The sequence below is a fragment of the Nansenia antarctica genome (genome assembly GCF_963989245.1).
Source record: "Nansenia antarctica genome assembly, chromosome: 19".
Lineage (NCBI taxonomy): Eukaryota > Metazoa > Chordata > Actinopteri > Argentiniformes > Microstomatidae > Nansenia > Nansenia antarctica.
The window spans coordinates 1,240,460-1,256,454 of NC_137692.1; the positions used below are offsets into that span (position 1 = coordinate 1,240,460).

Sequence of the window (15,995 nt, forward strand, 5' to 3'; positions counted from 1 at the left end):
TATCCACTAGACCACCACTACCCCTTCTACCCCTTCTACCCCTTCTACTGTGGATATAGATACTGAGGATATAGATACTTCTGTACCTGTTTCCTCCAGAATCTTCACAAGGTCCTTTTCTCTTGTTCTGGGATTTACTTGCACTTTTTAAACCAAAGTACGTTCGTCTCTAGGAGACGGCACGTGTCTCCTTCCTGATCGGTATGATGGCTACATGGTCCCATGGTGTTTATACTACTACTACTACTACTACTACTACTATTGTTTTTACAGATGAAGGTGCTACCTTCAGGCGTTTGGAAATTGGTCCCAAGGATGAACCAAACATGTGGAGGTCCACACATTGATACTTTTAGTTTTTTCTGAGGTCTTAGCTTTTTCCTTTTGATCTTCTGTCGATGTCAAGCAAAGAGGCACTGAGTTTGAAGGTAGGCCTTAAAATACATCAATAGCTACACCCCCATTTTCTGGAATTGTCCAAGCTGTTTAAGGGCACAGTCAACTAAGTATGCAAACTGCTGACCCACTGGAATTGTGATACAGTGAATTCAAAGTTGAATAATCTGTTTGTAAACAATTGTTGGAAAAATGATTTGTGTCATCCATGAAGTAGAAGTCCTAACCGACTTGCCAAAACTAGAGTTTGTTAATATGAAATCTGTGGAGTGGTTAAGAAATTACTTTTAATGACTTCAAGTGTATGTAAACTTCCAATTGCAATGGTATACATTGCATTACTAACTTTGGACAAAAGTATCTGCTAAATGACATAAAAATGACAGTTTCAGTGCAATCTCATCCCCTCGGCGAAGGATAAAATTGTGATAGACAGTGTCGGGATACATCCTCTTGTGTCTCCCGGTGTTTTTACACTACACAGAGAAATCGTCGATGTGGGAAGGGAGATTAGTGAGAGACTAGGACATACACAAACCCACACTAACTGAGACATAGTATCAAGCTACATGTGACAGACTGCCAGGGTGCGCAGAACAGACTGAAAGGGCTCCGAAAGACCACTGAAGGTCACACAATCAATCCCAAACTGTGCCAGTTCTTTACCAGCAGCCCGTTGTATCAACTCTGGCTTGTCCGCAGGCAGCATTGATTGAGCAGGATGTCTGAGTGGAAGGGCATCTTTAATTGTGCACAACATAAAGCTCATAGGACTTTCCTACGCAACGTTGTCGGATTGGCAGGGATTAATTAAGTCCATCTACAGCAGGCCGCGCTGACTGTGGGGGACGCCGTGATTATCTGTGTTGGGTCGAGGGCCACCCAGGGGGATGATAGCCTGCATGTAGTATCACAGCCTCCTTTCCATGGATCATAACATAATAAATCATTGGCTTCAATGGTTTTTGGTTTCCATAGCCCGGCTGTCAATCTGATTTTCCTATCACACATGTTATTTCTCTCACTACACCACTGGAAATTGAGCTGGCCTTCAAACTGTTACACTGCAGTCAAAACATAAGCTGTTACAGATGCTCTGAGCTTCATGAATTGATGCTGCTTTGACAAGCAGTAGGATGCACTTCATTATATGAATATCCTCTCATGTGTTCCATATATTCTGGAAATCATCATCCCTGTTGCGAGAATCACATAATCTCACCTTTTTTCACCAAACAATGGGGGCATTGAAATACTTCAGGACAATGAATCTGTCTTGCAATACCACCTCAGAGTCACATACCTTAACAAAACAGAAAGATGAGGGTGGTGTCGTCCTATCAGTGGCATATGAGTTATGGCTGCGAGGCAGCCTATAGACAATCTGTCTCATGGAATAATATGTGTGTAAATGATAATGTTAAAGGTTATTGCCATGCTTCGCTGGCGACTCAAAATGCATTGCCTCCGTGGAACCTGGCTGGTCATTAACTCAAGGTGTCAGGAGACCCACATCTGCTCAGTGACATTCTCAGTAGCCAAAGGTTTGTAATGTTCCCTCTCTTGAGGAAAGTGTCATTGTTGTATGATGTGTATCAAAGCAGATACGGTTTTAACCTGTGTATGACCTCATAGTAAAAAAATTAATAATTTAAAATAGTATTTCTATTCAGGTTTTCTTTAAAATAATTGACTACTACTCGGCGGACATTTAAATTGTTTATTAACACAGTTGCCATGTTCTGGTTAGGGTCATAGAAATGCTACATTCTCTGGATCTATGGGTCCCTGACCTTCTACATGACAACTGCTTTGTTATATGTAAACTTAATGTACATGTATGAATGAGTGAATGCTATTATTTGCCATGCCGATCACATGATGGCCAAGGAATGAGTTATGTCCCCAAGATTGTATGCATACATGCACATCCCTGGAAAGGTCAAAGCACAGGGTCAGCTGTATTCCAGCATCCCTGGAGCAGTTAGGTGTTAAGTGCCTTGTTCAAGGACTCAATGGCAGTGGTAGGCACCTTGTACCTCAAGGCTACCTGCCACCCCCATGTACATGTATCGGTCATTGAGGGAAATCAATATGAAGGAAATAATAGCCACTGTGGAAATGGTTGATACCCATTTTGATGGAGGGGTCTCAACAACAACATTGTAGCTACTCATACAGTACATCGCCTGTGTCCAAACATTGACTAAACTGCTAATGACAACATTAATGGACATCCAAAGCTAAGCTAACATATGATAATGTATTCATCAACATCAAAGGGAAGGAGAATGAGAACAAGGCACTGGGAGCTGAGAAGTGGTAATTAAGAAACACGATGTTGCAGTCAAAGCGTGTTTTAAGCTTGACCTTACAGTGGTGATGAATGGTTGAAGTCTAGCTCATGATGTATGAGCAGGGAGTCATGAATGTTACTGGCCAACTGCAAGGTATGAGGTAATTAATCATAACATAGGCCGAGTCCATTTTTAATTAACAGTGAAATGTATGGTGTTGCTTGTCTTCAGTACAAGGGGTAAGGAGGAGCCCGAGCATGACATTTCTATCAGTGTTGGACATTTAGCTTGGCTTATTAGCGAGCTAAGTGTCAACATAGTAAAATAACGACATTATTTCCAATGAAGTACAATTATACTATTGATCAGTCAAAGATAACACAACAAACGCGCACCATTTTGATATAATAGATTAGATTTGATTAGATTAAACTGTATTGTCATTGCAGAGTACGAGTACCAGACGAAGTGCAGTTTAGCAGTTTAGTTGGGGGGGGATTGCTCAACATGGTGTGTGGGGTGGGGAGCATTGTTTATCAGAGTGACAGCTCTGTGAAAGAAGCTGTTCTGGAGCCTGCTTGTTACGAGGGGAGTCAGTATTAACGACTGGGATCTGAGGATCCTGTACTTCCTGAGTCTCTTAGATGGGAGGGGATCAACACAGACTGTGGCTTGGGTGCGAGGTATGCTCGATGATGCTTGCCGCCATCCACCTTCCGGTCGGACACAGTGCAGTTGCCATACCACACTGTGATGCAGTTGGTTACGATGCTCCAAATGGTGTAGTGGTAGATGTTGGCTAGAATCCTGGGAGACAGCTGGGCTGTCTTCAATCTCCTCAGGAAGTATAGGTGCTGCTGCACCTTTTTGACCAGGGAAGAGGAGTTGAGGGTCCAATAAAGGACCATGGAGATGTGGACACCCAGGATCCTCATCTGCAAGCTTGATGATGGTGTTAGAGACATGCATTGGCACACAGTGGTAGGTGAAGAGGGAGTAGAGGAGAGGGCTCAGCACACAGCCCTGTGGTATGCCGGTGTTCATCGTCAGGGTGGAGGAGGAGTAGTTGTCCAACTTGATGAGCTGGGGTCTGTTCGTTAGGAAGTCTAGGGTCCAGTTGCAGAGGGAGGTGCTGATACCAAGGTCACCAGGTTAGAGGGGATGACGGTGTTAAATGCTGAGCTGAAGTCAATGAACGGCATCCTTGCTTAGGTGTTGCTTGTTACATTTACATTTACATTTACATTTTTGGCATTTAGCAGACGCCTTATTCCAAAGCGACTAACAATCAATACATTTGAATACTAAGCATGTGAATCAGCAGTCCACCATTCGTTGCAGGAAGAGTACTCTAGCTCGGGCCCGGGGCCACTGATAGGAGGAAAAACCTTCTCCCTATTATCGCCTTCTACTAAAACTTTTTTTTTAATTTATTTTTTTTATTACTGGAGAAACTGAGAAACAGTACAAGGGGGGCAATAGAAGTTCTAGGGACACAGTAGAGGGGAAAGCGGGTGTCTTTAGGAGACGTAGTGGTGAGGGTCGGAAGATGTCTCAGGAGGAGCAGTTAAGATGTAACCTGAAGAGATGGGTCTTCAGTCTACGACGGTGTATCTAGGTGCTTGTATCTAGGTGGGTCAGGGTGGAGTGGAGTGCGTGGAGATGGCGTCTTCTGTTGACCTGTTCTTGTGGTAGGCGACCTGGAGGGGCTTTAGCGTGGGGGGGGGGGGAGTTTTTCGGTGGCCCAGGACCAATCTCTCGACGCACTTCATGGCGATGGAGGTGAGCGCGATGGGGCGGAAGTCATCCAGGGCCGCTGCTTTGGCGCCGCCACGATGGTTGCTGACTTGAAGCACGTGGGGACAACTGCCTGGGCCAGTGACGGGTTTAAAAATGTGAAAAACCTGGCCAGCAGTGTATCGTACGCTCTGAGCACCTGGCTAGGAATGTCGTCAGGGCCAGCAACTTTTCATACAGTCAGTTTGCTCAGTGCACGGTAGACATTGGTGGTGGCGAGTGTGTGGTAGACATTGGTGGTAGACATTGGTGGTAGACATTGGTGGTGGACAGTGTGTGGTAGACATTGGTGGTAGAGAGTGTGAGGGCCTGGCCATCTTGGGCTCGGCATCAAACATGTTGAAGGCATTAGTAGCACGTATGAGCACAGTGTTCTTATCTAAAAATGTTTAGTGCCATCCTTTTTTTCCTACGGCTCATACTTTGGTGTCACATGATCTGTCCTCTTCCAAAACCACTTCAGTTCAAGACGGGGGCCCCATTTAATGCATCGATTTATCGTACGTGGTGTTCCAGTTACCGGCTCTCTTTTCCAAAGAGCAATACATCTCCACAGGTCAACTCATCACATCCATATAATCACTCATGTCCTAGTATTCCGGTCCAGACACAGAGTATTCCTGGAAGTAACGGGGGGGGGGGGAGCATCCCAGCCATGTTGTAGGTTAAGTTACAGAGCGGGGGATAATCACATCAGGCACGGAAGGTGTTTCAGGCAGCCACTGTGACACCTGTCTGGTACAGAGCTGGCTCGGGCAGCTGGAGGAACAGAAGGGCTTGATATGAAGAGAAAGTGGATGCCGCTCGGTTGACTGACCCCGGAACCTGAGCCAAATTATTTACAATCAAAGCTGCATGTCATATCTGCTTAGCATTCAGGGTAGGAGTTATTCGCTGCAATGGTGCTGAATGTCAATGCCGAAAGACACTGTGATGAGTTTGAGAGCGGGCACTATTATGTCATGACTATCAGCGAAGAATATAGGAAGTAATGAGAGGTAGCAGATGTCGTGCTTATACTGAAGGACATTGTGACACCGAACCACAATCTCTACCTGTGTAGTCAAGATACGCCAAATGTTATTGTATTGAATATCGTGTCGCATATAATCATCCATAGAGCACTTAATCATCTGGAACATCAACACAAATACACTTCAGGAGTCAATGAAGGCACAGCGAATATGACGTGTACAAGACTGATGAAGATGCGATAAACAATTGGTACTCTATGACATCATTCTATTCTTTCACTGAGTTGCAATTTTCTAAATGCATCCATATATTCATAAGTAGCCTATTTTGGATGTAAAGAAAGAAGCTGCGATTCCCCAGTACCCAGGCAGTATAGTACAATCAGGTCCTGGGATGACACACTGAGCCATGACCTCGGGGCTGTCAACTGCCGGCGCAAGCTGGCACGGCTTAAATCAGAGGAACAGGAAGACAGGAAGTGGGAATTGGGTTCCACAGCAAACTGAACCAGCCATCGCTGGCCCTGTAACCAGAGCAACACACTTTTTATGGAGGGCAAATTGTGCTCCATATGTTAATTTGTGAAATTGAAGAAAAAGAAAAGATGAATGTTTCAATTTCGATTTGGATCTGTTTTTTTATTATTTTGAAACAGGCAAACTCACTTTTTTCTATTCCAAACAATGATTTGTCTGCTGTATGAAACGCATGTAAAGTAAGGTTGTGGCTTTGGATTAGTTAAATAATTCAAATGTATAATCAGGAAAGAGAGGTTATAAATCTGAAGAGAGGTTTAATTTAAATAATGTCCTCATGAATGAGAGAGAAGGGATCACCATTATGTTATGTATGTAGGTCATCAAGTAGAGGTATCTTTTGTCTGCCTGGCAGACAGTGGTGGAACTCTAAGGTTCATGCAAGGGATGTCCATATTGAGAGAGGCAGCTGTCACCGAAGGGAAGTGGCACATCAAACACAACTCACCTTTCATATCCCCCAAATCCACCATTGTATCACTCTCCTCCCCCACATCTTTTGGGGGGCAGGGTAATGTAGGTATTGGCGTTTCAGTAAGCCTCGTGGTGGAGTTGTTTTTGATGTATTTGTTTCTGGTGATTTTTGTTGTTGTTGCTTTTTTCCTTATTCTGGGGTGGTTATTTATTTGTTGGTGAATATAGTCATTTGCTGTTGGAAGGTAGGTCATAGACAAGCACTGCCTCTGCTCATTTCTAGGCCAAGCTACACCACATAAAATATGATTTGATAACATCTAGCTTGACATCTCTTAGCACCACATTTCTCCAGGAACCATGCATATATTACATATTATTCTAAAAACAAACTCTCTAAATACAGAACATCATCATATTATGGTACCCTAGGACTTACGTGTTAAGTGTTTTTTGTCACACTGTAACGTGACACTTTCTCTGGCATCACTTCAGTCTCACATCTCAAGTGTGCAGGGGAGCTTGTCGAGAGCACGCAGGAGATAATGCAGAGTGATAATATTGATCGAGCAGAGAGAGTTGAGCGCTCAATGAAAAGGGTTGAGTGAACATAGAGAGTTGAGTGAACAGAGAGTTGAGCACTCAGAGAAATGTTACGTGCCTCTTAACATTAGGAGAGCCACGCTATGTTCATCTACCTTTAGCACCCCCGATTCACCCCTAAAGCAAACTAAAAAGTCAATAAACAACAGCAAAGAGACAAAAACAAAAATGAAACAAAAAGTTACAAAAATGTGTGTGCAATGGGGGAAGGGGGGGGGGGGCATTACCACGATCAACAACCACGTAGATGTAAGAGTTCATAAATAAATAAAAAAGACCCGTTTCTAGCTTCCAACCTCCTGTCAGATGTCTAGCTTGCAGCATCCAGCCAGATAATAATTTTAATTTTGTCATTTAGCAGACACTTTTATCCAAAGCGACTTACAATTACGAATTACAGGGACATTCCCCCTGGAGTAACTGAGGGCTAAGTGCCTTACCCAAGGGCACACTAGTAGTGGTGTGGCTTCAGGCGGGATTTGAACTCACAACCTTCCGATCCCAAGTCCAACTCACTATCCACTAGACCACCACTACCCCTCAGATCATCTTGGCTATGCGTCTTCTCTGAGGTTATATTGATGCAATCATAGCCATCATACCTATCTAGCTAGGTCCTTAACTTGAGTTAAAAAATAAAATTAAGAGTCAAAAAATAAATAAAATAAAAATGGGGGAAATATTACTTAAAAATAACTAATAACCAATAATTGTAGGTGACGTACAAAAAAATGGCAAACAGCAGCTGGGGTGACGTGCACTGTGAGGATGGTTTGAAACAGGCTCCTTAGGGCAGGGCTGAAGTCGTGCTAAGCTAAAAAAAAAAAAAAGCCATTCATTAAAGAAGAGCCAGGCTGAGGTTTGCAAAAGACCATAAGGATGTGACTGTAAAGGACTGGAGTACGGTCATCTTCTCTGGTGAATCCAATGTTTAGCTTTTCCCAACACCTGGTAGTCTAATGGTTCGACTGAGACCTGGAGAGGCCTACAAGCCACAGTGAAATTGTGGTGGAGGGTCTGTGATGATCTAGGGGTGCTTCAGCCAGCCTGGAATGGGGCAGATTTGTCTTTGTGAAGGACGCATGAATCATGGCACGTTTAAACACAGTCTAGTAAACACAGTCTGACATAGTTTTGTAAAGAACAGAAGGACTGAAGGGACAATAGTGGTATAATGGTAACTAGAGAGGTACAATTTCTGTGGAAATTGTGAAGTGTGCTTGCCCCTCACAGCCAGTAGGGGGCAGGTCTCCGGCTCTGGAAACCCCCGCCAGCAACACTTTCTGCAGAAATGAAACTCGGGAGGATTTTGTTTCCTCGGAATTAGCAATGACAATGCAGCTTGCAGTGAGTTGTTGGTGACAGTTCAAAACAAGACAGCCAGACACACAGACAGACAGGTCGGTTAACTTCAGGTGAAGTGAGTATTCATTATGTCTATCGATTTTTAAAGTGATTTTGTGAACATGTATTTGTGTTCCTTGATAAATGTTATAAGGTCTAATGTAGAATATAACCTAATCTATTACATTAAAGAATGACAATACCACTGCCTCAGCAAGGCATTTGTTAATTGGGCTTCTTGGATAAGATAATAAATTGTTCATCATCATCATCATCATCAATCAAGTGCAATTGGTGTCAATTAGTTTCACAGTCCCAAACATTTGAACAGGTGTATGGTTTGAACAGGTGTGTGGTTTGAACAGGTGTATGGTTTGAACAGGTGTATGGTTTGAACAGGTGTATGGTTTGAACAGGTGTATGGTGTAAATCTATTTGTTAGGGTTAGGGTTGTTGTCAATAAAGTGAATACTGACAAATGACTTCAAACTTCTAGAAGCTTTATTTAATGCTGCAGCAGAGAGCACATTTAAGTCTGTTATATATATTTTAGACATAGTTAGTTCTGCTCACACTATTCAAGTTGCAACAGGATAACCTGTTTAGTCAGTCTGACCTGTTTTGCATATCCTGCAGGTCAGTGTTACACAACTCTTAATGCCAGCAGCTATGATCAATCATGTCTGTCTCGTGTCTAGTTGAACTTTGAGTGCTTACAGACTGACAGTAAGCACTTGGTTTATTCTGTGCATATTCAGGACCATACATGAACCTTGCATTCAGCAGAGACTTATGGTGTGTGTAGGTTACTAGAGAATGAACAGTGTCGTTATGACAACCACATATCATTGCTGTTTTCTTTGGCCTGTTGCCTGAATTATATGATTGAATAATGTGTGCATATACACTCACCGGCCACTTCATTAAGTACACCTTGCTGGTACCGGGTTGGACCCCCTTTTGCCTTCAGAACTGCTTTAATTCTTCACGGCATAGACTCAACAAGGTTCTGGAAACATTCCTCAGAGATTTGGATCCATATTGACATTATAACATCACACAGCTGCTGCAGAGTTGTCGGCTGTTTAGGTACCGTGTGGTCATCTAGTTATGTGTAGTTATGTGTTTGTAGCCTGTTGATGTTCTATCACAGCATGTTGTGATGTACTAAACATGCAGAGCAGTTATCTGTGATGTTCTTTGTTGTTAGCTAGCTAGTGTGATGGAGCACAGTCTGAAACCAATTTGTTTTGGTTCAGGGCGATTCTCTCCGCTAGTTGAATTGAGTTGTACCAACATTCAAATAAACATATCTTCAACCCTAATAAACACTCCATGTCAGATGTCTTGAAGGGTTGACTGTTTTTTCCAATAATGTCTCCATCTGTTTTGAAGCTTTTGATTGGTCGAAGTAGCTGCTGAGATGGCAAGAGGACTAGTGATTCTGGGGATCCTTTCCCTGGTTCTGGTTCTACTCGTCACTGCTTGTCTTGGAACAGAGAGAGAACAGGACCACGTGCAACGCAAGCACCGACGTACGTGCACACACGCACACACACACACACACACACACACACACACACACACACACACACAACCCGCACGCCTGCAAACACACACACACGCACCCATTCACCCACCCACCCACGCACGCACACCTGCAAACACACCCACCAACCCACGCCCACACACAGACACACAGCACACACCCACTTAACTCCATCTGCCACTGTTGTGATCTGAACTACTATCTAACATCCCTCCATTTATTTTCTTTTATTCCACAGAATCAAGGCAGCCCTCTGAACATCTGAGGATCGTTGTGGTGGGTAAGACTGGAGCAGGGAAGAGTGCCACAGGTAACACCATCCTGGGGAGGAACGCCTTTAAAGAGGACTCCTCCCCCGAATCTGTAACTGCACTTTGTCAGCAAGAAGATGGAGTCGTGAAGCGGAGGAAGATTACCGTCATTGACACACCAGGGATCTTTGATACAGAAAAGACTGAGGAACAAGTGAAAGAGAAAATAGAGGAGTGTATTAAGTTGTCTCTCCCAGGCCCCCATGCGTTCCTGCTGGTGGTCAGGCTGGGCGTCAGGTTCACAAAGGAGGACACCGTGAAGTGGATCCAGGAGAACTTTGGAGAGGAGGCTCCAAAGTACACCACGGTCCTGTTCACACACCCAGATCTGCTGGGGAACAAGCCAGTTCACCAGTTTCTGAAAGAGAGTGAAGAGCTAAGGAAGCTCATTAACAGCTGTGGGGGCCGATATCATGTCTTCAGCAATAAAAAGAGACCTGACCTCACACAGGTCACAGAGCTGCTGGAGAAGATAGAGGACATGGTAGAGGACAATGGAGGAAGTCACTACACCAGTGAAATGTACCAAAAGGCCCAGGAAAAGGTCAATGAGGAGAGAAAGAGTATAGAACGAAAACGTTATATTTATAAAGTGGCAAAAGTTGTTGGTGCTATCGCAATAGGAGTAGCGGCCTGTCTCCCTTCAGGTCTATTGGCAGGAGTAGGAACAGTTATAGCTGCTGCTGGCGTTTCTGACTACTTTTTGGACCAGGCCTCCACTTAGTCCCTCCATCTTGTCTCGTCTCTGACTACTTTTGATGCTTCCTTTCTTGCCCTGGTCTGGTGTTAAACTTAGCTTTAGCAGTTTGCTGCCAGGTCATCTTCCATCATCATCTTCCTTTCTTCTCTGTCTCTGTCTCTCTCTTTCTCTCGCAGAAATGTCTATACTAACATCCTTCAATAGGATGAATAAATGGATGAGCAATAACTTCTTGAAGCTAAACGAGGACAAAACTGAAGTCCTACTGATCGGCCCTAAAGCAAAGAGGGATATGCTGCTTAATAATCTAGGGAAATTGACATCATGGATTAAACCTGAGGTTACAAGTCTAGGTGTTATTTTCGACTCAGACCTAAGCTTCAAGTCCCATATTAACAAGGTGAAAACATAATTCTTCCACCATAGAAACATTGCTAAAGTAAGACCACTTATAAACCAAAAAGATGCTGAAAAACGGATTCATGCCTTTGTCTCAAGCCGGCTCGATTACTGTAACGCACTTTTTACTGGCCTTCCTAAAAAAACGACTGCAAGATTTCAGCTCATTCAAAACTCTGCAGCTCGACTTCTAACTAGAACCAAGAGGAGAGAACACATTACTCCGGTCCTAGCTACTCTGCACTGGCTGCCAGTAACATGTAGGGTTGATTTTAAGGTCCTCCTCCTTATATACAAAGCCCTTAATGGGCGAGGCCCAAAGTACATTGCTAATTCCCTTGCCAATTATGCACCCTCAAGAACACTAAGATCATCTATCGCAGGTTTATTAGAGGTTCCCAGCAACAGTCAGAAGAAGATCGGGAGCGCAGCCTTTGCCAACTATGTCCCAAAGCTTTGGAACACATTACCTTTAGAGATCAGGGAAGCCAGCTCACTAAATATTTTTAAAAGAAAGCTTAAAACGCACTTCTTCAATATAGCCTTCAACTAGCTTATCTGCACCTGCCCACTGCTCATTTGTATTTTCTTTCACATCTTGTATTAACGTGTAATAGACCCGCCGAGGTCTGAGGAAGGGACAGTAGCTAAGTCCTGGATATTAAGGGGTAACCAGACCTCAGGAAGGGACACTGTAGTCCTGGATATTAAGGGGTAACCAGACCTCAGGAAGGGACACCGTCCGGGATATTAAGAGGTAACCAGACCTCAGGAAGGGACACTAGTCCTGGATATTAAGGGGTAACCAGACCTCAGGAAGGGACACTGTAGTCCTGGATATTAAGGGGTAACCAGACCTCAGGAAGGGACACTCTAGTCCTGGATATTAAGGGGTAACCAGACCCCAGGAAGGGACGGTGTCCTGGAGGTTGAAATTCCATGCGAACCGAGTGAGAAGTGTAGGTCATTACGAGTAGGGTAGCGTCCACGGCAGGACTGCAGTCCGGTGGAGGTCCTATATTGGCGTGCCTCCTCTCACAAGGGGCACTAAAACAATCGTGACGTTGGAATTATAAGGTTCTATCTCCATTTTAGTGACGCTCAATATCTCTGAGCTACCCTGAACGGAGATAGAACCTTATAATTCTAAACTCACGCAAAGCACATAGTGTGTAAGAAATGTAAATCTTTACCTTTTCTTTTGACTGTTTTCCCCTGCTTTTATATTCATTCTATGCTTCTTGTATATGTTTTTATATTCACTTTATGTTCTTATTCCTGTTGTAAAGCACTTTGAGCTGCATTTCTTGTATGAAAGGTGCTATATAAATAAAGCTTTACTTACTTACTTCAAAAGAATCATGGTTGATTTAACACTACGAGCGCAACGTTTTTTCACCTACTTTTAGCGCGACGAGGTGTCGAATCACACGACCACTCTTCACAATGGGGGAGTGTGTACTGACGCACAAAGATCGCTGGATGGCGATGTCACACAAGAAGAGAAAATTACAAGATCACTACCTCTAAAAATGCATCAAGTTCCTATGCGCAGAGAAGCAGGGAAATTATTAGCGCAATCTGATATGAAGCTTGAGTCAGCTGAAAACTAACTATGGAACAAATGTAAATATAAATGATATATATGGAGAGGAGATTGATTGAGACTGCGGGAGCTTTACTAACGAATGAAAGTTGATTATCATTATTAAAAAAGAATAGTAATAAATATTGCAATATTGTGTTATCATAGTTATGAGCTTCACAGTGATAAAGTCTGTTAATTTGTCGTGAACTTCGCCGGTAACGTCAGCCTGTCAGCCCCTGCAACTGCTGACAGGGGTTGTTGTGATTATATGGAATGGCTGAATATGTTCATTCTTTTTATTTTGATTACATTATATAATTGTATTTGGTATAATGACAAATAAACTTGAAACTTGAATGATCTCACAGTAGCGCATACCTGCACGGAGCGTGCCGCAACCTGTTATAGTTAGTTTCACCTATATTAGTGAAAAGAGCTGAAAGAAAATACATGAAAGAGTACAGAATGATAAATCATTCAGAATGTTATTGGTTTTAATATTTCACAATCTGCCAGAATAAGCACGCTCCCTCGCACGCCCAGCCCATCATTTTTGATGCCACTAATGTGTGTAATGAAAAGTGTGACAATGTTGAAAGACATGATGTCATAATCGAAATATAAAACCTGATTGGATAAAATAAGATTCTGTTGTGATTGTGTTGACATTGTTGTGATGTCAAAAGAAATATTGGTTATGTAATGTGTAAAGTTGAGAGGAGATTGATCGGGACTGCGGGAGTTTTCATTACTAACGAATGATGGTTGATTATTATTATACAAAAATAATACTAATAAATATTGCAATATTGTGTAATTATAATTATGAGCTTCACAGAGATGCACAAGCCTGTCGTGTTTATTTGTCGTGAACTTCACGCCGGCCGTAAAATCAGCCTGTCAGCCCCGGCGACTGCTGTAAGCTTGTAAGTATTGTAAGCGTGTAATACACGCTCTTGCGTGTTTCCATTCATGATGATGTGTTTCTGTAAATTCATATATATATATATATATCTGTGGGGAACATGACGCGTTCCGACCGGCAGGGGGAGCTGTAGGACAGTTGGTGAAGGGATGAGGGTCCGATGGGCATCGGCTGATGCCAATTAGATCCTCATCAACGCGCGCTCTTAACGTGTGGCTTTGTTCCCCAGAAGGCGGTAGTCGGACGGAGTAGCCCGAGAACGGAGTAGCGAACGAAACCAGTGACCAGAACGAGGGTACCCGAAGCGGGGATACTAGAACGGAGAAGCAGCGGAGTGTCAGGGAGCGAGGGACGGACGAGCGCTGCCGGGGAGCCGCGACCGAAAGGGTCGGGCTAGAAGCGGGCCGAGACGTCCTCGCTGGAGCAAGGCTCAGCCTGACTGAAACTCCAGAAACAGCTGCTCTCATAATAAAAACCCGCTTGTAGAAACTACCCAGCCTATTGTCTGTCTCCCTCTGTGGCCGAAACCTGTTACAATATCCTATTGCATTATTTGAAAATTGACAGCGCTGTAAATAGTGTCATTCAATGCACAACGCACATCATTTCACACGATTTTTATTGACTTTCTGCGGCAGCGAAATACATTATCAATATCTTATTATCAATTATCGATATACTAGTGGCCTAACATGGTCCAGTGGTCTAGCACCGTGGTCGTGCACACATATGTCGGCCCTTCTTCTCCTTACTTTCCTGTCTGTCTTCACTATATCAGTCCAATAACATGAAAACTATGAGTGGGACTGCCCCACTCAGAAAAAACATTATACAATAACATTATATACAAAAATACATTATATACAATAGTATAAATATCCGTTTGTTATATAATATTCGTTGATGAGTACAGGCATAATCAAACGTAGGCTACTGCAATTACTTTGCTGCGGTAGCTATGCATGCACTACACAACTTGATAGGTACATACTGTGTAGTGTATCATTCATAACTGTACATAGGCTACACATATCATAATATCGTATCACTATTGCATGGAACTTGGGTGAAAAAAAAACACTCAGCTCCAACAAATCTGAAGGGATTGGGAGACATACTGTACAGTTTATAATTTTCATAACTGTCTGTACATATACATATCTTATGTATCCCTATTGCTGTATATAGCCTTTATATAAACACATTATGTTACATACTTATCAGTCTTATCCACTGTATCTAATTCAGCACTGAAGCCTGAAGTTTGAGCACAGCGTGTGCCCCCCTGCTACCTCTGCTGATATAAAAGAGAATTGCAGCCTTGGAGAAAAAGATGGCAGCCGAATACCAAGGCAAATACACAGACACACACAGAAATACTGCAAAATCGCTTTATACTAACTCGATTTTGAAAATGTAAAGATGCTGGGTGGTAGAACGCACATATCTAGGAAAAGTCATGAAAGGAGGGTCCTGACATTTGATCGAGTGCAAAGGTAGAATTGTTTTTGTACTCACTGGTGCTCATCTCACCTCACAGCTTTCCTAGTGTTAAGGTTGTCCTGGAAGCAGCTTCCCCAACTCTGAGGATTGTTTTTCCCAGTAGGACAATGCTCCATGCCACACAGCCAGGTCAACCAAGGTGTGGACGAAGGACCACCAGATCAAGACCCTGTCATGGCCAGCCCAATCTCCAGGCCTGAACCCCTTTGAAAACCTCTGGAATGTGATCAAGAGGAAGATGGATGGTCACAAGCCATAAATAAAGGCAAGCTACTTTAACTTTGGCGCAAGGAGTGGCATAAGTCACCCAACAGCAATGTGAAAGACTGGTTGTGACTGGTGACTATGTTTGAAAATCAGGGTTATTCCACCAAATATTGATTTCTGAACAATTTATTCTGAACTAAGTTAAAACAAATTAATATTGTTGTTTTATATATATATATACATTTTTTTTTTTTTGCATTATTCGAGGTCTGAAAACACTGCATATGTTGTTATTTTGATCAGTTGACATTTTCTGCAAATAAATGCTCTAAATGACAATATTTTTATTTGAGATTTGGTAGAAAATGTTGTCAGTAGTTTATACAATACAATAACAATGGTCATTTTACTTAAACACATACCTAAATACTAAAACCAGTCACCACTATAA

The 15,995-nt window shown here is 42.9% G+C and overlaps 1 pseudogene across 1 annotated transcript; it reads left to right on the plus strand.

Annotated features, from left to right (window-relative positions):
* The first annotated feature begins 4,528 nt into the window (after positions 1–4,528).
* On the plus strand, positions 4,529–15,596 carry LOC308174241 (GTPase IMAP family member 9-like; annotated as a pseudogene). Its single transcript has 4 exons — positions 4,529–4,669; positions 8,252–8,365; positions 10,150–10,766; positions 15,441–15,596. The product of its transcript is annotated as a GTPase IMAP family member 9-like (transcript).
* The last annotated feature ends 399 nt before the right edge of the window (positions 15,597–15,995 follow it).